Source organism: Pelobates fuscus, chromosome 2 (assembly GCF_036172605.1).
Source record: "Pelobates fuscus isolate aPelFus1 chromosome 2, aPelFus1.pri, whole genome shotgun sequence".
Taxonomy (NCBI): Eukaryota; Metazoa; Chordata; class Amphibia; order Anura; family Pelobatidae; genus Pelobates; species Pelobates fuscus.
Genome location: NC_086318.1, coordinates 104,241,449 through 104,269,240, shown reverse-complemented (window position 1 = coordinate 104,269,240; position 27,792 = coordinate 104,241,449). Strand labels below are relative to the sequence as shown.

General features: G+C 42.7%; 1 protein-coding gene across 2 annotated transcripts in view; it reads right to left on the bottom strand.

Moving 5' to 3' along the window:
* RHBDD1 (rhomboid domain containing 1) overlaps nt 1-26,740 on the bottom strand; it is a 178,588-nt gene extending 151,848 nt beyond the window's left edge. For both annotated transcript variants that reach the window (XM_063441005.1, XM_063441008.1), the window contains exon 1: nt 26,673-26,740. The gene's annotated coding sequence lies outside the window, so the exon portion shown is untranslated. The remainder of the gene's footprint in view (nt 1-26,672) is intronic.
* Nucleotides 26,741-27,792: the final 1,052 nt, after the last annotated feature.

Below are 27,792 nucleotides of genomic sequence, written 5' to 3'. Positions count from 1 at the left end.
TTGTTAATAATGGCTGTCATCCTACTGTCCTACCGGCTGTTTTTTCTGATACGGCTATTCCTGCGATACCTGGGTTAAAGTTCAATCTGCGATACCTGGGTTAAAGTTCAATCCGTTTCAAGCATTTTGCTGATACACCTGCCCCTTCCGTCAGCTGTCCGCCTCCCTCAGCTCTTCATAGGCTGGCCGCCCCCTACCTCCCTCAGCAATAAATGAGCCCGCCTCCCTCTCACAGCTCTCCATTAACCGGTACCTGTCTCCCTCCCTGACGTCTCAATGAGCAGGCCGGCCGCCTCCCTCAGTCAGCAGCCTGCCTCAGCCCTCCGTGATCCGACTTCCCGCCGCTGCGCTCAGCCAGCCAGTCACCTCAGGGGCTAAACAGGCTCACAAATCCCACCTGGTGACCTGGCGCCTGGGATTTGTCGAGCCCTGACTTATGTAAAAGCACGGTGCTGCGAGGGACAGGTCTTGTGACACTTTGTAATTAAAGTGCCACTAAACTTTGTAAAATATGTTCTTTTTCGTTAATACTAGCATGTACCTATGAAGATAAAAAACCAATATAAGCATGTACTTATGCTTACTGACATTTGACAAATAAGCATTTGTGAGTTAAAAATAAAATTTTTTTAAAATTAAAATAAAAAGTTTAGTCACATCTCTTTATCCTGCAACTGGGTGCCTCCATCATGGCTCCCTGTCAAGCAGATGAGAAATTAAACAATGTTTTTATTTATCCGACCCTGAGCTCATTTGACTTTGTAATATAATTTGCTAAAATGGGGAATCACATGAAATAAGAGAATTTCAATATTTTACTAAATGGTTTAATTTGCAGAGAAACAACGGTCCCCTTTTATGTTTAATGCAGTGTTTCACCCTACCATACTCAGAGCTGATGAATGAACTAAAAACATCAAAACTTCTGTGAATTAGATAAGATAGAATGCTTAGCGAATGATCTAGTCTCGCTGCTCATCGTGATTCTCTCATAGTAAGAACAGTGAATGACGTACACACTCTAGATCCCCTGCCTGGTTTCAGATCGAAGTTGGTCAGGAAACAAAAATACATCTTAAAAATGTATGTGCATATTCCACAATAACGAGTATATATATCAACATGTTAGGCCAACCCACGGACTGAATAAGGAGGGGGGAACATGACTGCTGGCCGGAGTAGTTGTCATGGTAACACAAAATTGTTACAAGTTATGTTACAGGAGCTAAGTGCAAGGAACTCTGGGAGTACTCACCATTCTGCTATAGCACAGCCAAGGGATCCTGGTGGTGCTTTTTCTGTGTGCAGTTTCTCTGTCAGAAAGATTTATTAGTTAATTCTCATTTTACAATATTCTTAGTTATTTTATCCACTCTGCAATGGCTGGTGAAGCTAATATGTCTAGGGAGACTCTACTTACCCTGCTGCAGTCCTTCCATAGGACCCATGGAGCTGATTCCTATGCCTCTTTGCTGGATGGGGTCCTTCCTGATCCTGAGCCCATGGTATCGGTGACCGCACACTCTAATCGGCGAACTGGAGTTCGGCAAAGTCAACGGGGCGCGTACGTGACGTCAGTTCGGGAGTCTTCACGTACGTCACAGGCCCTGGTTGTAAACGCAAGTAGACGAACGGATGGTGTTCGGGCGTTGGAGGTTCCTGAACGGGTAAGGTTGGAATGTGTTCGGGAGTTTCAAAGTCCCGAACGAGCTGGTCATCAGGAGGTTCGGGAGATTGTCAGTGACGAACGGAGCCGAACAGAAGGTGTCCGTGAGATGGTTCATGCCGAACGCAGACGAATGGATGGCATTCGGAAACTGGATTCTGTTCGTTTGACGAACTTCGGTGACAGGGATTCGCTTAATGGAGCCCGTTCGGGGGCCGAACGGGGAAGATCTACAGGAGTGCACTGGTTGGCTACTCCTCACCAACAGGATTCACCAACAGATTTATATCCAGATCAACTTAGACCCCAGGTTTTGGACGAGGAAACCCGCCGAATGTCTGCGACAAGTGCAAGTCGGCCGGGTGAGAGGAATACTACGCTCAGGTCGGTGATTCAGAGGATGGATGGGCCGAACTCTCTGCTTCAGGCTTGTGAGTATGATTGTGCTCGCGCTTGGCAATCGGCGCAGCCACAGTCAGGGTTGCAAGGCGAAGTCTTAGATTTGCTTAAAGCTGTACTAGATAGATTGTCCTCTGGCTCAGTGCAGGCAGTTAGCAGCGGACCATTAGTGACTCAAGCTAATTCGTGTTCTTTAGGCTCGGAGGCACCTGTTATTTCCCCTTCGCTCGGTTCAGTTTGCGAGGTGTCTCCGTTAGGCCTTCATGTTTCAGCAGAGGTTAAGGAGAAAATAATCAAGGGTGAATTTGTTGACCTTCTGTCCCTGGTTCCTTTGGATAAGGAAACAGTGGACAGACCGCGTTGCGGCGATTTAGTAGAGGGCGATAAGTGTAAGCAGCTGCCCCGTTCTTTTGGTAATTGGCTTCAGGACTTTGCTACCTTCGCTAGCATTTTATCCAGTAAATTCCCAGAAAAGGCCCCTTCTTTATTTGCTTATTTGGATTAAATATGGGGGGGCCTATAAGATATACGGGGGTCAATGTTGGTTCAAATATGACCAACAATTCAGGCAAAAAATGGCAATTAGGCCTACAATGGATTTTAGTGTACAGGATGGCAACCTATGGCTTTTGTTGATGACGCCATGTAGACCTGCAACATTTCTTGGACCCGCCGGCGCTCCTGCTGGAGGGTTGGCGGGACAGAAAAAAGGTATTTGTTGGCTCTTCAACGAGAGCCATTACAGATGGTACAGTAGCTGCCGTTTTAAGCACGAGTGCTCCCAGTGTGGAGGAGCACATCCAGCAGTGTGCTGTTTCAAGCGGGGAAAAACGTTGCCTAGAGTGGCGCATTATGGAGTGGTGAATTAGATAAGATAGAATGCTTAGCGAATGATCTAGTCTCGCTGCTCATCGTGATTCTCTCATAGCAAGAACAGTGAATGACTTACACACTCTAGATCCCCTGCCTGGTTTCAGATCGAAGTTGGTCAGGAAACAAAAATACATCTTAAAAATGTATGTGCACATTCCACAATAACGAGTATATATATATTTGTGTACGGCACATTCCGAGGACGTAAGGAAAACAGGGTTAAAAATAAGTAGTTCCTTAATAGCAAGTCAGTTGAGGTGTGCCGAAACTGACGTAAGGTTAGGCCTGTAAAAGAGGGCCCACCTAGGAAAAATGATAAAATTGAGGGTGCGGTGGGAGGGGCACTTCCGAGATCGTCGAAGACAGGTAAGCAGGGGCTCACTGGGTTTAAATAGGGAATTTAAGTGCCTCCCACAATTACAGGCCAAGCCTTCTATTTGTGTACGGCACATTCCGAGGACGTAAGGAAAACAGGGTTAAAAATAAGTAGTTCCTTAATAGCAAGTCAGTTGAGGTGTGCCGAAACTGACGTAAGGTTAGGCCTGTAAAAGAGGGCAAAAATAAAAACCATTAAAACAAAATGCGTTTATTAAGCGGTACATCATTTAGTCATATCACAGAAAGCCAGCCTTATCTCTTTCTCTGGATTGGGAATGTATCTGTTGTATGCGGATGATTTCCACCTCCCCATATTTTTAATTATGTGTGTCGGTACAGGATTACCTGAGGCAGCTGTGGCTGCTCCAATACGAAAAGAATGGCCCGAGAATGAACGTGGGTTTTGTCCCAAGCGGAGTAAAAGGGTGCGTATGTAAAGCATGAAGATTTTTGTGGTCAGGGGTTTCCCCAGTATAGCTAGAAGTGGGCTATCAGGAACGGAATTAGCTTGGGCTACTACTAGCTTATCCAATACACGGACGGGACACCATTTGGTTGAAGTGGGATAAAAGTTAATTTCCACTGGTGGGCCTGTTTGGCTTGTTTTGGTACGGGTAACGGACAATGTGTAGTGGTCTAGTTTTTTAATTAAGTGTTTCTTTTGGAGGCACGAGCTGAAATCAGAAGCTCTCTCTACAGTGAATTCTTTGGGTCTCAAGAAACCATAAAAGGCTAGATAAGCCGCTGATTTGATAACGAGGTTTGTGATATGTTCGAAAGGGGACGTGTCGAGTACATCGGATATATTCTTAAATAGCTTACTATCTATGGGAAGGCGTTTAGTGGGTATGTGTACTGACAAGTTATGAATGCCTTTGAGGACACTTTTAAGAGGGTAGGAAGATAGGAAAGGAGACTTGTTGGGAAAGGAGGTTAACATGTAGTGTTGGATTCCCGTTAAGTAGAGTTTGATTGTGTTGTAAGCTAGATTAAGAGAAAAGTGGCAAAAAGTTGTGAAAGCAACCATGGTTTCAACAGAAAAAACATTTATTACACAGTAATTACGAACGAAACACTTAAACAGTTCATACGCTCTGTAATAGGCTTTCCTTGTGTTAAGGGATAGACCCGCCTGCGCAAGCGTGCCGCTTAGTTGTAAGAGAGAGCTTAACGCATTACCAGGTCTTCGAATTTTGGAGGTACCCTGGGTTGCTGGGTAGCTGTAGGATGTAGTCTGAAGAACTCCTGCAAATTGAAGCGTGACAGAGCATCAGCGGCAGTATTTTGTATACCTGGGACGTGAACACAGGATATGCAGAACTGGAGATTAGCTGCTAGCCAAGTGAGTCTCCTGACTAGGTTCATGATCGTGAGGGACTGAGAGCGGCCCTTGTTAATGATGTTACAGGTAGCTAAGTTATCACAAAAACACCTGACTGACTGCCCCCTCCACTCAACCCCCCACGTGTAAGCTGCTGCTACGATAGGGTAGATCTCAAAAAGAGAGGAGGTGGTACTGAAACTCTCGAGTGATGTGGTTTCGATCGGCCAGGAGTCGTACAGCCACTCGTCTCCAAATATGGCCGCATAGCCTAAGGTACCTGAAGCGTCAGTCCAGAGTACTGGGGAATCGTCGGAAACGGGGGGAACAAACAGTGACCTGCCATTCCACGAGGAAAGGAACAGCTGCCACATTCTCAGGTCAGCTGTAGCTGACTCGTCTAAGGGTGTAGTGGAGTCATCGTCAGGGAGACCGTGCAAAAGTGAAAGGATTCTGGAAATGAAAGACCTACCCTGTGGAATTATTCTCATGGCGAAATTAAGTGAGCCTAGAAGTGACTGTAGCTGTTTCCTGGTGCAAGTGCCTAGTGACATGCAGGTGCTAATGTAAGACAGAATTCGGTCTACTTTCTCCTGGGGCAGGCTGGCGTGCATGGTGACAGAATTGAGTGTAATCCCCAGAAAAGTAATTTCGGTTTTGGGACCTTCAGTTTTGTCCAGGGCTACGGGGACACCTAAATCTTTAAAGAGAGTGAGCAAGTGATTAAGGCTGCGTGGAGTGCAGTGGTGTGGTTCAATGGTGAGGAAGTCGTCTAAATAATGAATGACAACTGGGCATCTGCAGAAGTTCAGGAGAAGCCATGTTAACGTTTCGGCGAACAGGTCAAACAACTTGGGGCTACTTTTGGAGCCGAAAGTAAGCCTGGTAGCGAAATAGTAGTTGTCTTGCCACTTAACTCCATGCAGATGCCAGAGTGATTGATGAATGGGAAGTAACTTAAAGGCGTTAGTAATATCTGACTTACTTAACCAGGCTGCCTTCCCGGAGTTAATAATTGCTTGAATGGCATCATCGATTCTAGCGTACTGAAGAGAAAAATCTTCTGACGGGATTAGTGCATTCAGGCTAGGTGTGGGAGAGGCGTGTGGTGCAGAAAAGTCAATAATAAGTCTCTTTTTGTTGTTAAACTTCCCCGTGGCGATACCTAGAGGGTTAGTTCTCCATGAGGAGAAAGGAGGAGTAGTGAAAGGGCCTATCATGAAGCCGTTATCTACTTCTTTCTGTAAGAGTACTTGTAGGGTGTCGGGGTCTGTGAGAGCTGACTGAAGGTTGGGGCACTCCAAGATGCCTGAGGGGAGAGAGACAAAGCCTGTGTGAAACCCGTGAGTGAACCCTGACGTGAGAAATTCCACCAGATGTAAAGAAGGATGATTAGCCAGGTAACGTTGTAAACTCTGTATGTTTATTGGAGTGGATGCCTTTTTAGGGTACAATTTGTTAGGGCACATCGTCTTGGCATGTGCCCTGAAACAAAGCGAGCACACATGCAGCAGTCTACAAGCACTGTAACTACAACCCCCAGCATTGAAATTATTGCAGACCTGAGCTTTGCCCAAGAACACTATTGGCCTGCCTAATTTGTCTCTTATTTCCTTCTGGTTGGAAGTTGACTGAAAATCGGAGTTGGCGTTACTGGTAGAGGGGATAGCTACATTTTCAGGACAGAAATTAATCGAGTGAGCTGCAGACGAGCATATGGCACAGGAAGGGGTTTTGAGACCTGCAAAATGCATAAGAAACAACTCCGTGTCCAGCTGACCCCAGTCCGTGACTGTATTATACTGAGACAATGAAGCGGCTGACCTAGAGGAGAATGACTTGTGATAGTCGTAAAAGGCAAAGCCCCCGTACTTATAAGCTAGCTCTATCACCTTGTGTAGGTATAAGTCTAGCTCCTCTCTGCGGAGGGGAAAAGCAGTACAGATAACGTCTCTGTATAGGCCAAATGCCAAGACAAACTCGGGAATGTTAAGTTTCCTATTCAACCTAGGGTCTCTGGCCCTCATTACTACTGATAGATCCTCAAACGTGTACGCCCTGTTTTCTACCACGTCTTGAGCCGCTATCAGTAGCGAGGCCAAGTTAACATCCTTTCCCTCTATGATGTCACGTCTGAGAGACTGCGGTATTAGGTGAATAGGATTAATAACGTTAGTAACTTTCCTAGCCGGCAGAGGGTTACTGTTACCTCCTAGGGCGGGCGTGGGTTGGGCAACCGGCCCGGGAATCTCGGGGACTGTAGGAACATTATTAGCTTCCAGGTTATCCAACCTATTATTGATAGTGGCAACTGAGGACACTAGGGAGGCCATCATGGCGTGTAACTCAGCCAGGCTATTAAGTACATTAACCTGTGAACTAGGGCCAGGCCTTTCGTTATCCTCAGTAGAGTTCAATAAACGAAAAAGTTCATTCTTCCTGGCTGAAGCCGGATAAGGGATATTCCTCTTTTTTAGTTCAGCGGTAATCTTAGGGATAGTCCAGGAGCGATAGCTGGAAGCTGGACTTGGAGGGGTTGGTTGCCTTCTCTGTGTGCCCGACCTGAGAGGGGTGCTGGTAACCGACAGATTGTCTTCTAATACCGAAGCGTTGGACATTCTAAGGGGGGCAGAGAGGGTGAGTTTAGTACTGAAATGTAAACAGCTGGAGGGACCCCGCTTACTAGGTTAGTGCCCATAGGCGAAATTGTATTAACTTAGCTTCAGTTGGTGGCAGATGAGGCCCTAACTACTTGCCAAGTGGCTATGAGAGGCACTATCTATGATTTGGCTCGTGGGGCCTTGGTGCCACTGAGGTGGGTGGCGGGGTGTTGGCCTCTCGGTGACACGTAAAAGAAGTAAAACGTTTGGCCGTGACTGGTGAGGCCCTAACTAAGTTTTGAAGCAAGGCTATAGCTATGCGTTGGGACGATTGGCCTGAACCTCCGAACGTAAGGGCTGACCTTATGCCTTGCGGGACCTCTAAACTTATAGGCAAAGAGGCCTATGGGAACATACCTAAGTTGGCGGGAGAATTACAACTAGACCTCAACCCCCCCCCCCCCCAGGACACACCAATAACATACCTGCAGAGGAAGGAATACTTTACTTGACCTAATAATGGACTATTATCCTGAAGGGAACCAACGGAACTAAAGGGAAAGAAACGTGACCTATTTATGAAACGTACTATTTAATTACAATATACACACAAATGAACTGGGTGACACAGAGGCCTACCTCTTTAACAAAGCTGCGAACACGTATACCCGCGAAGGGCCACTTGCGAGAAGTGTCAGTACTAGTAAGGACTACAACAGAAAATAGGACATGAACAGCCATTAAATCAATGGAAACAACATACCCCCTATTATTCTACTTTGCTATTTATGACTTTAAGGGGACCGTATAAACCACTTAAAATACAGAAGTTTAGAATACTGGGCAATACAACAAAACCGCCTAAACCCCTCTTATAAACGTAACTACTAAATTTATTGCTAAAAATGTGAACAATATCCAGAAAACGAAACAGAATGAGGGTATTGCACCAAACTGAATGAAAAACGTGTGGCAACCCGGTCCGGCTAAACGAGACTACGAGGTGTAAGTGTAACTGAACGTGTTACGCTGACCGAGATTGCAGGAGCGGAGTGAAGCCGAGCCCGTGAGCGACAGGGCTAAACTTCGATGCTTCGATTTCGATGCCGTCCGTGTAAGGCAAAAAGCGTTATACTCACGAATACAGCCGCAGAGCGTTTGAACCTGGCTGCCGGCGGGCGGGAAACTGACGTCACGGATCTGTAAACCGGAAGTACACTGAAGCACTTCCGAGATCGTCGAAGACAGGTAAGCAGGGGCTCACTGGGTTTAAATAGGGAATTTAAGTGCCTCCCACAATTACAGGCCAAGCCTTCTATATATCAACAATGTTAGAATCTTTTAGAACTAGTTTCCTCTTTGTCAAATAACATTAAAGGAGATTCTAGTTCCAATACACACTGCTAGTATTTGAAAGAACATGTAACATACACAAAGACAAATGTGAATGTCACCGACACCAAAAAAAACAACAATGAAATTGCATTGATGCTTTTAGCTTGCAGGAAAGTATTATTATTATTATATTTTTTTTTTTTATTGTGTTTAAGGTAAAGTGACAGCATTTTGGCAGGGGTGTCTGAACTGTCGATTGCAATATGCCAGTCAAACTCTAATATCTGACTAGTAGATTGATTGCAGCATCTGCAGGGAATGGGATTATAAAACTGTGGACACAATATATGCTGAATGTCTATCCTGCAAATGAGATGCGGTGCATTAACGTGCCCTCGGATCACCCAATTTAGGTGCTGCATAATTCAAGTATTATCTAACTCAAGATGAGAATTGTATGCAGCCTTCAAACAATTTAAATTATAATTTATATGTCTGGTTTCATTTTAGATTTTTTTTGCATACCGTAGTATCGTAGTGACCGTAGCGATCGCATCAACAGCACCGTTAAAGTATTACTCCAAGCACCATAGCCACTACAACACATACACACTGTAGTGGTTATGGTGCCAGGAGAGCCCTGTCTCCCCACTTTGTAAGTAGTCAAATTGTATTAGGACAGTCTGACTTCTTGCCTTGAGTCTTCCAAGTGCCTCTCCCTGCCTCAACTACCTCAACAAGAGCATTTTTTTTTTTAGCAAATGTTTTGATTTTACTAAGATTTGATCATTTGGAAATAAATTTACACAGGACAAATAATTTATCCAATATATTGTAAAATTCACCTTCTCTATTTCAGCATCACAAAGAATGTGTATAATTTCACTTTGACTTGTTGAACTTGCATCCTTGAGTGTCATTCTGGGGCTATGCTTTCAGGGAACCACATACCGAAATAGTTTCCTCTGTGTCATATAACATTAAAGGAAATTCTAGTTCCAATACAGGCTGATAGTATTTGAAAGAACATGTTGTAACATACACAAAGAGATATGCGTAAGTCACTAGCATTGACCAAACTAAAATACTTGAAATTGCATTGATGTTTTTAGGCTGCAGGATACTATTCTCTTTTTAAATAGAGCTTAAAGCAAAATTATATCCAAAAATACAATTTAATAAACTATGTTTAACCCCTTAGTAAGTGAAGCTTTTTGTGTGTTTGAGACTACATCTTTTTGCACTTTTATTACATGCCACTGTACTTTCCTGCTTTTCCTTGAAGTTCAAGCATACATATTATAAGCTATTATAACCCCGTAAGGACACGTGACGGACATTTTCCATCATGCGGGCCTTTTACTTCTTAGGCCAGATGTTTTTTCTTCTGATCACATGTCATATGAATAAAATATTAAATAAAGTTCTATAGCCTATACAGAGTATCATATCTTCTCTTACCAACAGAAACGGGACAGTAACCTCTACTTCTGGCAGGATAGCCATACCAGATCTCCTTGATTTTTATATATATTGAAAATTGGAAGGACACCGCTCACATATCTGGAACGATTCAAGGACGATTTGCCGAATAAGCTATCAATCTTGCTAAACGTACCTTTTCCATGCCTAAACCCATGAATAAGTCAGATATGTGATGTTTGTATTAATATTGTTTGTATTAATGGTGTTCAACCTTGTTAAAAATAAAGAATTAAAAAAAAAAAAAAGAAACGGGACAGTTATTCTCTAAAGCCAAAGTTATGATTTGTGCTGAATTGAAAACTGAACGGGAAAATTTAGCCCAAAAAGGTCACTCAGGGGGGAAAAAAGCTGAATTGAGGAATTATTCCACTTCAGTTATTTTCTCATAAATGTTGCATTTTGGATGGTTTTCAACAACCCAGGGGAGAATACGAGATGAAATGCTCACTTCAACCGATTGAACTGAATATGAAACATCATAAGATTTGCTATATGCATTATCTTATTAAAAGGTTTATACATTTAATAACATTTTATTTATGCTGGAGAATAAATCTAGAGTTCAACCATAGTAAAATACATCTCCCACTAGCCAGCGAGGCAAAGGTTGGCTGAGAGTGGTTGAGTAACAGTGACAAGTGGTACCCATTTTATCTATTTTAACAAATAATAAAAAATAGAGTGTAGCACTCAATAGGAGGTTGCTACCTAAGCAGCCTGTAAGCACCAATGCATTTATTGTGGATGTTACATAAAACTAGAACTTTTTAGTTTGCAGTACAGTACTCTTATACTAGTGGAAGGAGATCAATATAATAAGGCAGTTCTTACAGGATTCCACATATTAATAAATAAATATATATATTTTAAAAAAATGATTACTTAGAACAAAATATATGCATTTTTTTTTGTCAATCTTTGTTTTATTGAAGCGTTATGGGAACGTAACAGAAAGGAAGAGAAGGAGATATATATCTGTAAATATGCACATGAATACAATAAACAATAACATTGGTATATTCTCACATGAGTGTCTGCTTCATTTTATGTTTTAAGTAACATTGCGTTCTCAGGTTAGCTAGGCATATATAATCATTATATATTAACATGCAAGCTGTTTAACCCCTTAAGGACACATGACATGTCTGACACGTCATAATTCCCTTTTATTCCAGAAGTTTGGTCCTTAAGGGGTTAATACAGGCTAGGGCTAACTTTTACGTGAGAGTAAGTAACGCTTAAATAATCTGGGCTTTTCACATGTAATATGTTATAAGGTAGACATACTAAGCAAGATGTGGGCTATGCGCCTCAAAAGTATTATGTCTAATGCGGAGGGTCATGTTAGGGTCTACAAGCTCAGTACATTTGACTGATGCGCCTGCTCAAGTGTGCTGATAAAGCTTAACAAGGAATTGTGACATGAAGATAACTAAAGATTATGTAAACTCTGCTTGACATGTGAAGAGGAAAATAAACAATAAGTAATGAAGCTTGCCAAACCCTAGACTGCACTCTTTTTCATTTCAAAAGTAGATTCAGTAGCGGTGATGTGCCCTCTCAGGGTAACACCATTATATAGACTTGCCCTTTTCACTGCCAACCACTCCTCCCTGCTTCTCTGTCTTGAGTAGGGGGTGGCTGGGAAGCCCGCAGCTCCAGCTTCTCCCAGAAGCTTTGGAAGATAGCGTCAAGTCGCTCATGTAGAGGCTGGGTAGGTGTAGGCCCAAGAGCATGGTCGGCAGCCGCCATCTTGTTAACGGGGTGTGAGTTGCAGACGGTCGCAGAAGCTTGTAGTAGCTTGTGACCCTGTGTAATGTGGACCAGGATGACCCCCGATGGTCCATAGGGGGGGAACGTGGGCTCTGCAGAAGATTAGCCGGGTTTAAAAGCGGCGGGAGAGCGTCCGTCTCCCCTGTGTGAGTAGGCCGCATGTTGGTGCTGAGTGGTGCATCCACGTTTATGGTATCTAAGTGGAGGTCTCGGGTTTCTCTGCCCAATGTCAGCCTCCAAGTGCCCGATTTCGGTGTCTGTGTGGGCAGATGCAGCTTAAATTGCCGGTTGGCACAGGAGCTGTTGCTGCCTAGGTCCGCTCAACTCTGCGGTCAGGCCCCGCCCCCCAATATATGCATGTTTTATTTAGGTGTATATCTTCTAACAGGAGCATGAAAGAAAAACCAGCATGCAAAATCTACAGGCCTGCTGTCTGCAACCTTTGTAATCCTCTCTTTCTGCGACAAGGAATTTCCAATCGAAGGCTTATTATTGAGGAGCCTCTGTGCTGGAGCCAGGAGTGTGCATGTGCTGCAATTGCAGCTTTGCAATTGTTCTCCATAAGCTGTATTACCGCTGACAGGAATTGGAGAAAGCAAGCATGCTTTAACCCAGAGCAACTGAAAACCTCCTGGCTGTCTGATTAACCAGTTATAAAAGTGCCAATTTTACAACATGACAGGAGGCTTCATATTTTGCATAAACTTTCTTTACTAACTCCATATCAGCAAAGAAAAAAACAGGAGAAATAAAGGACCAGGGTGTATATAATGGAACACATATCCAAAACACTTACTCATGCTTTGCTGCTCCATCACAAGTCAGGTCAGAGTATTTGTTCACTGTATCTGTTTTATCTAACTTATTGTATTTAGCTTATTTGATTAACCTTTCCTGTGGAGGTGACGTGGGGTTCTCGCTTTACCTCCCCTTCTCTTGTGGGAAATTATTCTCCGGCTTTCTGTTGGGAACCTCCCCCTCTCTTCCCATGCCCTCTCTGCTCAGAGTATTGCTTACCCCCCCTCCACCTGTGGCTACGTTTGCCACTTTCACTTACATTCCCGCACCATTGGCATGGATTTCCAGTGCATTCGGACGATGAATCGAGTTGATTTGGTACTTTAGGACCGAACGGGGCTGTTCGCGGCTTTTTCCCCCATTCGCGCCTATTCAATTACTTTAGTATTCAGTAATTTGCAAACGAACAACCCGATCGCGGCTTTTCCCATTTGTGTATATTCAGTTTCGGTAGTTTGGCACGTTTGCGTCAAACTGCATTACATGTAAGTCGCTTCATTTCGGCTTAAATTTTGCAAAATTTCCCGCAAACGAGTTTCACTGGCTTTTCATGCACCATTTTAGCCCCGTTTTTCGCGAGACCCGGCATGGCCATTTTGGTGGTGCTGTCAGTTGTAGTATTACTGCCATCACGGAGAGTCTCTTTCTGAGAGACTCTTTCTGAGAGTTTGGAATTGACTTTGCGCTCCACCTGTATAAGTATATTGTTTATTTTATTTGTGTGTGGTTTGGGTACACAAAGGTGTGTAGCAGCTTATTGATATTGGAACCCTAAATATTAGGGATATTGTTACCATTGGGTGGTGAGGAATTTTTTGCACATTTTGTTTCTCACACCTTGTATTTTAATTTTTATTTGTTTATTATTATTTTTATTTATGATACATTTTGATTAGCGCTTTTATATTATTGATACGATTTTTGTGTATGTCATAACTGTATTTTCCTGATCCTGAAGAAAGCCCAGAGAGGGGCTGAAACGTTGATCGTTTTTTAATGCATATCTAATAAAGTATCTTGGATTTTAAATGAAGACCGTGGAGTGCAGCCATCAATTTTTGAATATGTATGATATCCAGCCAGCTGGCTTATGCACCCAGCATTACTAAGGACAGCGTGAGTGCAAGGATCCTTTTTGTATTATATATATATATATATATATATATATATATATATATATATATATATATATATACATACATACATACATACATACATACATACATACATACACACACACACAGTATAGCTGCTCTACTTACTGAAAATACCCTTTATTGCAATTTAACTTGAAAAGTGATAAGTACACCTGTTATTACAGAACTCCATTTATGAAAAATATTTTGCTAACATGTTACAGAAAAGGAGGGAGGGGGTCTCATCTGAAGAGCAGTATGTTTTTTAAAAATGTTAATCTGTGTCACAAATCATAATTCCGCTCAAGTTCACTTAAAGTTCTTCTGGATAAATAATCAAACTGTCAGATTCCTTCTTGGAACAGAACACATTCCTATCATTGCAGGATAAATGTGGAAAAAGTAATCAACTAATCTAGTCCTGGATGTATTACCAACAGTAAGCAAATAACTTAAAATGCCTACAATTATCCATTCTTCGATTATTATTTTTTAATAGTTCACATGACATTTGTTACACTACAAAATAACATATATACGTATAGTTAAATCCCCTCTCATAATATTGTAAAGCGCTAAGGAATCTGTTGGCGCTATATAAATTGCAATAATAAAATAATAAATAATATACATTTCTCAGTGAGCTAAGCAATTTAGTCTTTAGCACATGGCTATAACGAACACTTGTGTATGCATGCATAGTCTATGATAAACGTTTAAGACAGTTGGTCCAAGACATAGATACAGTAAAAAGGTTAAAAATGTTCATCACAACACAGTGTGAAGTTTTCTTAATTTTTCCCCACAAGTCATGAACTCTGCAATTTTAAAGGAACACTATATTATTAGGAATACAGCTTAATGCAGTTGTTCTGGTGTCTACAAGTCCCTGCAAGCTTTTTAAATGTAAACACTGCCTTTTCAGAGAAAATGCAGAGTTTACATTACTGCCTAGGAACACCTTTAGTTTTCACTCAGATGGCCACCAGAGGTGCTTCCTGTGTCAGTGCTGTGCAGTGTTAATGTTCAGCGTCTCCACACTCTCCATGGAGACGCTGAACGATCATCATAGAGAAGTGTGACGGACCACCATCACTAAGTACCATGCCCACTGATTATTCGTGTGTTTTCCACCTGTATTCTGTGTTTCCCCATGTATCAGGCTCGTTGCTGCCTGATGGAGTGGAGGCAGTCACCGGAGAGAGGCGCAAGCCCCAGCAGAGACCCTGGGGCTGTGAGTCGGCTTCACAGCTGCAGAGTCCTACTGGCCACCTGAAAGTCCGTGCCGACCAATCCCATTCAAACTGGGTTTGCTCTATTCTCCCCCTGGTTCTTCTCCAGCCAGAAGAACCAGGGGGACCCAGGTGATGAACAGGCCGGTGGGGTACCATTGTTTGGGAGGGGGTTGTTACAGGCGCAGAGAGCCCGGGGGCACACTTGTTTGGGTGGGGGTTGTTATGGGTGCAGAGACGCCTGTGTACCGGAGCCTGGGATGGATGGCCTCCTGGGCTAAAGACACTTTATGTCTAAGTCAACCTGTACCCAGGAGGGTGCAGGGTGCAACGCCAGCCAGACCCGAGGACTGTAGGGGCTGGTTGGGAACAAATACTGTTGTGGGCATGGCTCTAAAGGAGTATGTGTCACCTCCTGGCAGCAGTGAGCTGACCCGTGTGAGTCATGCTGCAGCTGCCGGAGGTGGACAAGGGGGAGATGTGTGACGGACCACCGTCACTAAGTACCATGCTCACTGCTTATTTGTGTGTTTTCCCCCTGTATTCTGTGTTTCCCCATGTATCTTATGTATTTCATGTATTTTGCCTGTTTCCCGTTCGGGAGAGCTCATACGAAAGGAACCCATCCGTCTCCCGAATGGGGACCACCTTGATTTCACATTTAGAACGCTCATTAGAACATTCAGAAACTGCAAGGGAAATCATTAATGAATTCTCCCCTGGGTGGCCGCCAGTTCGTATAGCCGAACGCCAAGGGAAGCATTCGTATCCTGAACTGGCCTGCCCGCACTGTTTCAGGTCCCCATGTCGGGGATCGCCCTACCTATTCCTAACAGAACTATAATCACTGCTTTCCCCTCCCGGGAGCTACGGGGCCAGGCTCGTAGATGCCCAAGTAGCGCTCTCCCTGGGGCTGCCTAAGTGGGGGCAGCCATCGGAGAGAAGCGCGAGCCCCAACGGAGACCCTGGGGCTGTGAGTCGACTTCACAGCCGCAGACTCCCGCTGGCTGCCTAGAAGTCTGTGCCGACCAATCGGGAGAAGGAGCTCCCATTCAAACTGGGTTTGCTCCATTCTCCTGATGGATCGGCACAAGTGAGCACTGATTGATCGCTGCAGGGTGCAGGTGACCAATCAGAGAAGGAGCGCCCCATTCAAACAGGGTTTTCGCACCATTTCAAATGATTGGGCGTCGAAACGCGTCTCCTCCATGAGCTCTGACTGGTGCGATTTGTTTCGCACCCTTTTTCCGGATTGGCTATTGCTTGGTTTAGGCACGAAGTTTGAATTCACCGGACTAAATCAAGCAACGCTGTGGAACTAATTGCAGGAATGTACAGAGCCTTGAGCTCCAGAATTAATAAGATTATTTCTCGGGCTCTGTACATCCGATAGCCCCATTATTTGCAGGGATCCTAGTTGGGGCCTGGGGCTATCAAGCAATAATATAAACATAAATACAGCACTCTATGCATTAATTATGCATATAAAGAAGAAATTCATAAAATCAGTATGCAAAACAATTAATTTATTAAATACTGACCCAGTGTGATTCAAAAAGGCTACTGGAAATAATTGGTGACCTTATCCTAAACTAATATATCGTGCATATAGAGAAAATTCATAATATATACAGATAGTATTTACAACCAATGGCAATCCCTTCATAATTTCATATATCATGCACAAGGTATCAATTCATGATATATACAATGCTATATACAACTAATCACAGTCCTGATATCCCGTGTGGGGGTAAGGTATCATAGATGGATCCACCACCTGCTGGAGTAATGATAGACCTTAAAAAATAGCAAAAAAAATCAAAATAAATGAGAAAAATATAAAAATATCGCCAAATACCGTATATACTCGAGTATAAGCCGAGTTTTTCAGCAAATTTTTTTGTGCTGAAAAACCCCAACTCGACTTATACTCGAGTCACTGTCTGTATTATGGCAATTTGCATTGCCATAATACAGACTGGGGGCTGTGGGGGCTGCAGAGCTCTTACTTACCTCTCCTGCAGCTCCTGTCAGCTCTCTCCTCCTCCTCTGCGCCGGTCCGTTCGGCACCTCGGTCAGCTCCCAGTGTAAGTCTCGCGAGAGCCGCGGGGTCATAGTGCGGCTCTCGCGAGACTTACAGTGTGAGCTGACAGAGGAGCTGCACGGACCGGCGCGGAGGAGGAGGGAGCTGACAGGAGCTGCAGGAGAGGTAAGTAAGAGCTCTGCCAGCCCCCCTCCTACACAGTGCTCATTCCATGGACCACCAGGGAGTGAGAGCCCCCCGCCCTGCCATGTATCAAGCAGGGAGGGGGGACGAAAAAAAAAATATTAATATAATAAAATAAAATAATATTTATATAATAAAAAATATTAAAATAATAATTTAAAAATAAATAATAATAATTAATAATATAATATAATACATATTAATAATAATAATTAATTAATAAAAACAATAATCAAAATGCCCACCCCCCCACCAACACATACACACACTGCATCACACACACTCACACTTCATTCATATACACACACTGCACACACACACACACTGCACACACACACACACACACACACTGCATTCATACGCACACACTGCATTCATTAAATAAATATTCAATTAATAATTTCCCACCTGCTGCATTTCCCACTCTAGTCTTATACTCGAGTCAATACGTTTTCCCAGTTTTTTGGGGTAAAATTAGGGGCCTCGGCTTATATACGGCTCGGCTTATACTCGAGTATATACGGTAGTTAAAAAAGAAAAAGAAAAAAATGAAAAAAGAAAAAGAAAAAAGGAGAAAAAGGCACAAATAAGGCACAAAAGTATGTAGGGCAGTCCAATGTTAGAAAATAGTGCACTGAAAAATTCTATATGGATGTATCTCACCAAAAGTAGAGATATCTTGGCTGGGATAGACTGTAGTAGTGTAGAGGGTTTTTGTTGGTAATGAAGTAGTCCAGAAGAATCCTCCTGGATCTGAGGTTCGTATTGCAGTAAAGTCCTCCTATATGGTAAGTCAAACTGATCGGCAGCAGTTAGAGAAGACTACGATAGCCCTGTTGTGGGAGACCTTGACAGTTCCCACTTCTGGTGCATCCGAGATGAGCGCATCTGCAACCTGCGGCTTCTCCAACTGTGTCACCTCCACCTAATGTACCTCCTGTAGTACATAAGGCACCTACTATCTCCCTATCTCCTCCCCAGCATTTTGATGGTAATATTCAAGAATGCCGGGGATTCATTAACCAAATGCAGTATCATTTTGAGGCCTCACCGGGATCTTTACCCATGGACAGAGCTAAAATTGGTTACCTGATGAACCAACTTAAAGGTAAAGCTTTAGCTTGGGCCAATCCGTTATGGGAGAGTAGTAGGAGCATTGCACACAATTACCATGAATTCCTTGCGGAATTTAAACTTACGTTTGAACCATTAGGCAGGGAGGATGACAAGGGAACCGGTCTTTCTCGGAGTATGCCATAGAATTTCGCACCTTGGCTTCCGAGGTAGACTGGACTAACAGCGGATTAATCTCAGCATTTAAGAAGGGATTATCTGAGACTATGTTGGATGAGATTGCTGCCAAAGAACTACCCAAAAAACTTAATGAGTTAACTTAATGTGTATTACGTTTATTATGCTAATTGATAATAGGCTCAGAACCAGAAATAAAACCAGACGTATGGCTTTGCCATTAGCACCTCATTTCTCCAGACCGGTTGTTCCTGACCTCTCTATACAGTCCGAACCTGAACCTATGTAGTTGGGGGTCACTAGACTGTCCGAGGCAGAAAGACAACATAGGAGAAGAGAGGGTCTATGCATATACTGTGGTAAAAAAGGACATATGAGGAGTACTTGTCCCATACGTCCGGAAAAATACCGCACCTAAGAACCTTAAGGGGACAGGTCTTAGGTGTAATGGATACGTCCTTTGGGAATAACATAAATAGATTTCTCCTTGATATTACGATCATAGTTGACAAAAAGAACTTTTCATGCAAGGCCCTGATGGACTCAGGTGCAGCAGGAAATTTCATTGATGATAATTTTGTTAAAAAGAATGCTATACCTATCAAGGAGAGAATATCACCTCTGGCCGTTGAGGCTATTGAAGGGTTGAGACCTCTCAACCCTTAATTACCCATGAAACCTTGCCCATTAACATGTCTATTGGTGCCTTACATAAGGAAGATATAATATTCCAAGTTATTGCATCTCCTTCTTGCCCTATCATATTAGGCTTTCCTTGGCTTAGTAAGCACAACCCTCATATCGACGGGGCTAATACGGAAATATTGGAATGGGGCAAGGATTGTAATGGGAAGTGAATGTTACACCTCACCAAGAGAGTGGGCACCATTAAATTACCCACTACTACACCTCAAACCCTCTGAAATTCCCATACAATACTGGGAGGTTAAGGAAGTATTTAGTAAGAGTCAGTCCAATATCTTACCTCCTCACAGGTCATATGACTGCTCCATAAATCTGTTAGCCGGCGCTATGCCACCTAAAGGGGCAGTATATGCCTTATCGCCACACGAGAGTAAAATAATGGAAGAACATATCAAAGACTCACTAAACAAGGGCTATATACGGAAATCATCCTTACCTGCTGGTGCAGGCTTCTTTTTTGTAGAAAAGAAAGATGGAGAATTAAGTCCATGCATTGACTACAGAGCAGTGCTATCAGTTTGTGTCTCAGTTTTGGAGGGCGTTCAGTAAACAGTTGGGCATTGAATTGCCTTTTTCTTTCGCTTACCATCCCCAAACTAATGGCATGGCTGAGAGGGCTAACCAGTAATTAGAGTTATATCTGCGTTGTTTTGTAAATAGCACTCAAGATCATCGGTCCGAATTACTACCCTGGGCCGAGTTTGCAAGGAACAATGCTACCTATGACTCTTCTGGTCACAGCCCGTTCTTTGTTAATAACTGTCATCATCCTACTATCCTGCCGGCTGTTTTCTCTGAGACAACTATCCCTGCTTTGGATGATCGCCTTTCTTCTATCCGTGATACTTGGACCAAAGTTCATTCCGCTCTCAAAACTGCGGCTGATCGCTTCAAGTTCCATGCGGATAAACGGCGGGGTGCCAACCCCGTTTACCAAGTGGGTGACAGGGTATGGTTATCATCGCGCAACATCAAATTGAAAGTTCCTAGTATGAAGTTTGCACCCAGATTCCTGGGCCCCTTTCGTATCCTTTGGAGGATTAACCCAGTGTCATATTCTCTGGCCCTCCCGGCCTCATTGCGTATTCCAAACACCTTTCATGTGTTGCTACTCAAACCTCTTGTTTGCAATAAATATACTGTCTCAAGTGTCCCTCCTCCTCCCTTAGTTGTTTCTGGACAGGATGAGTATGAGGTCTCCTCCATAATTGATTCCAGGTTTTCTCGGGGCACTTTACAGTACTTGGTGGATTGGAAAGGTTATGGACCAGCCGATCGTTCTTGGGTTCCGGCATCTGATATACATGCTGGCCGCAAGATTCGCTATTTTCATGCCAAGTTTCCTCTGAAGCCTGGTCCTGCCCGCCCGGTGGGCGTTCTTCAGGTGGGGGGTAATGTCACGTATTCATCCACATATACAAATGTGATTAATGACATTTACTGTTCTGACAGGAAGAGTTGTGCCGAGCAACATTACTGTCCTGACAGGAAAAGTTGTGCTGAGCAGCAATCAAATCCACATGAGGGTTTGTGCTGAGCAGCAAATATGCAAATGGTAACCTGGTAACTGCCTTTGGGGTCAAAGGCCGATTACAGCCTATCAGATCCAGAGGAGGGGTATTTAGGCCCAGTTCTCATCCTGCTCAGTGCCCTGTCGTGGTTTCCCTAGTGGTTGTCTGAGAGCGCGTTCCTGATTCAAGTTTCTTCTGGTTTTTGACTTTGACTTCCCTGTATTCTGTATCCCTGACTTCTGGCTTTCCCTTATCATTGTGTCTCTTTCTGTATCCCCTGACCTCGGCAAGTATCCTGACTACTCTTTGGTATTGTGACAAACTGCCATTTGCTACTGGGCATTGGAGAGGACTGATTGCCAGCTTCCTGCCATGTGACTATGGCCCCTGGGATGTATTACCCTTTAAGGAACTGATTTGGGCATAATGGATTTTTATAATGCTGTTTCTGGCCCTTTAATTACTTTGGAGGAGTGTTGCAACTTTAAATTGGCACTTCGGATACAGCCGAAGTGCCGAAGTAGTCGAAGTGGCCGCCATTCGACAAACGAACACGTGGTGGCGGCAATTTTAACTAATTTGAACGCGGTAAGCTGTGTGTGCAGCTAAATCTATGGAACTGTTTTCAGCTACCCAATTGCACGAACACCGCTGACCCATACCTTCTTCTCCACTTCGACACTGTGGCTGGAGACTAAGACCCATTCAAAGATTCGAACGCTCGTTCGAATGTGACTTAGTCATTTTTTCAATGTAAAAATAGACCGACCGCACAGCCCAAATCCATGGAACTGTTTTGGACATGAAAATGTGCTTGCGGTCGGTCATAAAAGGACTCCCAGCTAACTTTTGATCTACTGGACGGATTTTTATAATTTTCGAGTATATTTATATTTAAAGGACGCTGATTTGAAAATATGTAACTTTTATTAATATTGCATGCATACTTTTAAAGTTATAAGAATTGTGTAAAAACTGTATATTTTCTTTCTGTGATAATTAAGTTAGTCTATTGTCTTGAGATAATTGTATCACAGGCAGAGGGGAGGATTTCTGCTGGGAAAGGTTTACTTTATTGTACGTGTTGTAATGTTTCTATTGGTTCTTCTGAAAAACCCTGTGGGCGGTCCTGTATGTGTAAGACCTCCATAAAAGAAGGTCCTTTGGTGCTAATTAAACACAGTTCTTCTTGACCCTCAACACGTTGTCTTGTCTCGTGATTGGAGAGGACAGCTATACTCACACTGGGGATTGCTATGCTCTCCATACTCCCCTGAGCTTTAATCACTTAGCTCTTTTAATAGCTTGTTCCTGATACACTCTCCTGGAGGAGAGGTATTCCCCACACGGTCCTGGAGGACAGAAGCTGATTCAGGGTGGGCAGAAGACGGCGAGACTCCAGTTAAGCTATGGCTGTTGTGGAGTCTGTGGTGGTTGTGGTGTCTGATGCGGTGCTTGTGGTCCTCGGCGCAAGCTAGGAAGCGTCCATCAACGGAAGGTACTCGGTCGGAGTACGGGGAGTTCCGTTACAGGTATGTTAAGTCCGGCCATTCTAAGGCCCGGTAATACATTACCTATTAGTCATCTGTGTGACACAATTCTACGTACTAGTAATCCTGACATAATAAAGATTTGTCCTCATATCAAGATCCCCTTAGGACTTACTTCTTTAAAGCTCTTTGAACCTCCAGAGGAAGCTGCAATATGTATGCTCACTTTGAAAAATAATTTCATAGTGGCAATAACATCAGCAAGATTTGCATCAGAAATTCAAGCACTATTAGGTAACTCCCCTCATACAGTGCTTTTTCTGGGTAAAGTCATTCTACGTCTTTACTGTTCTTCTTGCCTAAAAGTGGTTACTATCCTTCATATCCACCAGTCTTTTTTAAAGATCCTCAAACGCAAAAGGAGTAGCAGCTACATACATTGGATGTCTGTAGAGCTCTCGTTGTTTATAGAAAACAACTATGTCCTGAAGGAAGATCGAATTTGTGTTACCAGAAGGATCAAGGAAAGGAGAAGCTGCTTCTTTTTTCACCTATTAGAAGATGGTTATTCGTGGCTATATCTAAGTTGTCTCATCGCCGTCCTTTATTCGACTACACTCTACATGAGGCATGGCAGCATCGGGGTGGCCTGGGTAAGTGTTCCCACTGAGACAATTTGCAAGCTAGCTTCATGGTCTTCTAATACAACTTTCGCAAAACATTATCAATTACAGGTACACACATTTTGTAACATTATATTTGGAACCAATGTGCATTCTACTGTCTCAATGACATTGTTATTTATATATATATATATATATATATATATATATATATATATTTTGCAGCTAACTCTTATGTATCCCTCCTTTCTTACGCTTGGGGATTCCCCATTAGTGATACTGCTGTGGTTGGGCAGGAAAGCAGAAAATTCATACAGTAGTCGGTGGAATTTTCTTTCCCTGGCCATTTCCCACAGCAGCACAATTTGCCCATTGTTCTAAAGTCTAAAGTTTTAGAAATTAGCTTTTTTCTAACATGGTTGCCTCTAACGATGGTGAGTAGCAGCTGTTTTCAAATGGCAAAATCATGCCATACCTACCTTTGACTGGTAATTCCCATTAACAGCTCCATGGGAAATAATTTCCATGCTAGCAGTTCAATTTTAACAGCTGCAACAAATTTAAAACCTGCCTCTGCTTGGTGTAAAGAGACAAAGCCAAACTAAAAGCTGCAACTAGGCATGTAAGTGGTAGTGCTATAAAGATAAAACAGAGAATATGAGAACTCTGAGAAAGCACAAAAGCTTAGAGAAACTTAGTAGCTTCAGTAAATCCCTGACCAGGTTTTAAAATAGTTGAAGGGTTATCCAGACATGAACACCTTGCTCACAGTGTTTAGAAGGGTATTGGATATACCTCACCAATGAGGCCTAACAAGGCTGAACTAATCAGCTGAACTCTCGTACAGAGGAAGCCAGCCTGCATTTTAGATTTGTACCACCTTCTTGGGTGGGATCAATCTAATACGCAATTGTATCATTACAGGTTCTCTCTGTAATGGCACAAGATGAGCTAAAACCAGCGTGAGAACTGAGTGGGGACCCACCAAAGGGCAAGCTTTTTGAGCTGTTGTCCTTCTGGCAGCCTTTGGTATTATGAATTCTGCTTTCAATTAGCTCTCTAGGTAAACCTTCTCAAGCAGTTCAAAGCACTGCCAGTTAGACATGCCAGTTGAATTACCCATGAACCCCTGTCAGTGGGTCGAGTCTGGAGGCCCTTACAGAGGAGAGTAGGGTGCAATGAGAGACCATCTGCTGGTCTAATAGGAGACAAGAGACCATGTCAAAAACCCATGCAACCTTATGAGGATGCCTTTTCAATGATCTGTGAGCCCAGCAGAAAGACTCTGTCCACAAACATTATTTAGAGTCCACTTGACACCGGCAATGAGGCCTCGGCCAGTAGGCAATTGAAAAGAGTTGCTGTTAAGTTGACAAAGGCAGAGAACCAAACCAGAAGATCTAAGAAACATATGTTCTGAGCAGAACTGAGGGTGTGCTTTGAAATTGGAGTTTTAAATTCCCCCGTAAAACAGGGGAAGGATAAACAGGTGGTGTCAGGAAGCGCTCTCTAATTGGCTCTGGTGGGATTTGAAACCTTGTTTCCCACTTTCTATGGATGCACACTGCTTGCTGTGCAACTGCGCAATCTGTTATCCTGGGGCAATCCAAGAGGGTTGTCTGTCTGATTCTGACCCGTCTGAGACATTCTGATTGCTTATTTTTGTAGGGCTCCTGTAAGTAACACACGTGATACCGTTCTAATCTGATTACTTCAAACAAGCAAGAGCAAATCAGGTATGGGACTTCCCTGTTTACGGGTGGGCTGTCTGGCTGCTCTGAGCCCTTTCATGGTTAAAGTATCCTTGATGCTATTTTGTCCAGATTGTGTTTCTCTGTTACTTGACAACTTTCTGCTCTCCTGTCCTTGTGTAGCTGGCTTGTCTGACTTCCCACTCCATGTACTAGTTCCTGGCTTGTTCTTGACATTGTTTTTCTCTGTGCTCCTGACCCTAGTCTTCATCTGATATTGTGTTTTATTTTTTTGTTCCTCTCCGGGTTTATATTCTTCTCTACGACCTTATAAGGTCCAGTAACGCACCTATACTTGCAGAAATAAAACTTTCTAACAGTTCAGACTCCATTAGCCTGAAAAAGAGGTTCTTGACTGGCTAGACTCCATTAAGTAAAATGAGAGTCTTGAGATTAGCCAAGTTACTCCCTAGAGCGGGAAGAGCTCTAGGCTGATTATATACCGCAAAGGGATCTGCACACAAAAGAAAAAATCGTAACATGTAAAAAGAGTATATGTTTAAATTTTTTCTTATATTTTTCTTTAACTCCTTAAGGACACATGACAGAAATATTCCGTCATGATTCCCTTTTATTCCAGAAGTTGTGTCCTAAAGGGGTTAATAAATCTGTCGTACCACATAGAGAATAGACCTTTCAATGTCAACCGATAAAGGCCTGGATAAGATTTTCGACTTTATTTAATGTTTGGATAATCTTTTTTAAAAAAAAATAATAATAATAATAATTTATATATATATATATCTATCAATTTTTCCAAACAAAAAATCTAAATATTTTTCAAAATATTAAAAGTCTCTAAATACTTTCATTAGTCCCTGGCCTTATCTTATAGTTAGGATAGCTTTATGCCTATCCCACGCATGCATAAACCTTTACCACTTCAGCTGGAAGGCTATTCCATGCATCCACTACCCTCTCAGTAAAGTAATACTTCCCAATATTATTTTTAAACCTTTGCACCTCTAATTTAGGACTATATCCTCTTCTTGTAGTAGTTTTTCTTCTTTTAAATAGTCTCCTCTTTTACTGTGTTGATTGCCTTTATGTATTTAAATGTTTCTATCATATCCCCCCGTCTCGTATTTCCTCAACGCTATAGGCACCCAAACCTCATTGAAGTGGTTTGCGTTCACTGTCCCTGTCTCCTTAACCCTGCAATGTAAAGCATTACAGTTTACAATGCAGTTAATACAATTTCAAGTGGCAGTTTTCCAGGCAGCCACTAGTGGTCTAGAGGAACTTCCTGCATTTTCACAGTTTTAAAATTTTGATCCTAAAGTGGTTACGGTGCTAGGAGTAATTTTTTAACCTGTCAAATGGCAGAAGCCGCCATAACGGTGCTAATTGTAAATTTTAGCAATCATAGCGTTTATCTAAATGGGCCAATATCTGCCTGGAAATTCACTCCAACTGAATTAAACTGTAAATTTGTCTTATCAGAAATGCGGGTGACTTCTATCTTATCAGATATTTGGCTGCTACTTTCATGAGTTGGTTCAGGATTTCATCTGGTCATTTATGGCTGATATCTGGGCTACATTCATTCTAATTAGGAGTCACAGTATTGCAAAATCTGGAGGGTCACAGGTCTGGATTTTGTGGCTCCCACATTTTTTTTTTATATTCTAAGCTGGCAGAATTCGGTCTTTAGTGAATAACTACATGTCTGCCTAAAGTATAGGGGAATTTTTGCCTGTGTTTTGCAAGTTGGACTATAATTCACAACACTTTGGCGTTTAGTGAATAAACACCATAATGATCATTGATGTGCCAGCTTAATTGTGACAAAAGATACCTGTCTAAGCTATGGCCCTAACAGGGCTAATGGCTGGCTGAGAATCATGGAAATATAGTCCAAAATGGGTGAAGCGCCCTATCAACAAAGGGAAAGTATATATATTGCCAACAGTATTATATTTATCTCAGTTGCAGGCCCTCTTAACAAAAGGCATATCTAATACTACACCACAAGGGTTAATACACAACAGCACGTGTTTCTGATAACCTGACACACAACCAGCAGATAATGAATTAATAGACAAACAGCTCCGAAATCAGCTTTTAGGGCATTTCAAAACGAGCACTCCCTATCACACGCAGTGTTTCTCTAACCTGGTTACTGAAGCTCCGAGACAGCCTGTGCTATATCAAGGAAGCGACGGTGGAAACTACAACTCCCGGCATCCCTTGCGGTTTAAAGCCCAACGTTAAAGCTTTATTGAGACACGTTTGGTTCGGGTGCGTGAATAGGACGTCATGCATCATGACCTCATGCACTAGCAGGGACTCCTTACCATATGTCTATGCTCATTACTTCCAAAGAGTTCTACTCCCTGTCTGAATGGTGTGGATTTTATCTTTGTACACAGTGTATTGTACACACATAATGTATGAAGAACAACACCATGGATTGACTTCCTCCTTTACACTGCTGAGTCAAGCTTGTTTGATAATTCATTAAATTCAACTAATACACATCTGCTAGTTATGTGTGCTACATTCTTACCAGCTCCTACAATTTTTTTTAATTTATAGTCAAAGGATCTGAGAAGGTCACCCCATAAGCAATATTCATTTGATGGACACAGTAGGGTATGATGGGAGTTGTAGCACTTTTACTTTAAAGGGACACTATAGTCACCCAAAAAAACTTTAGCTTAATTATAATTATTTTATTATTTATATAGCGCCATCAGGTTCTGTAGTGCTGTACAACGGGTGAAGCAATTTCTGTGTATAGATCATGCCTCTGAAGTTTCACCGCTCAATTTACTGTCATTTAGGAGTTAAATAAATGTTGTTTCTGCTTATGCAGCCCTAGCTACACCTTCCCTGACTGTGACTGACACAGCCTGCATGAAAATGAAATGGTTTCATTTTAAATCAGATGTAACTTACTTTAAAAGTTATCTCGTGCTCTGTAAATTGAACTTTAATTATATGCAGGAGGCTCCTGCAGTGTCTAGAAAACTATTATCAGAGCATGAGATAAGAAATTCTAAATTAAACAGAATTTGAAAAAAAGGAAGTGTAAACATTATATGACTCGTTACAGGAAGTGTTTAGGAAGGCTGTACAAGTTACATGCAGGACAATGTGCCTAAGGCTGCATAAACAAAGGGATTTTCCGGTAGGAAAGCATTGGGAGGCTATTGTGCATATGTGGCAATAAAGCTGGGAGGCTATTGTGCATATGTGGCAAAAAGCTGCGCGACCAATTAGCATCTCCATG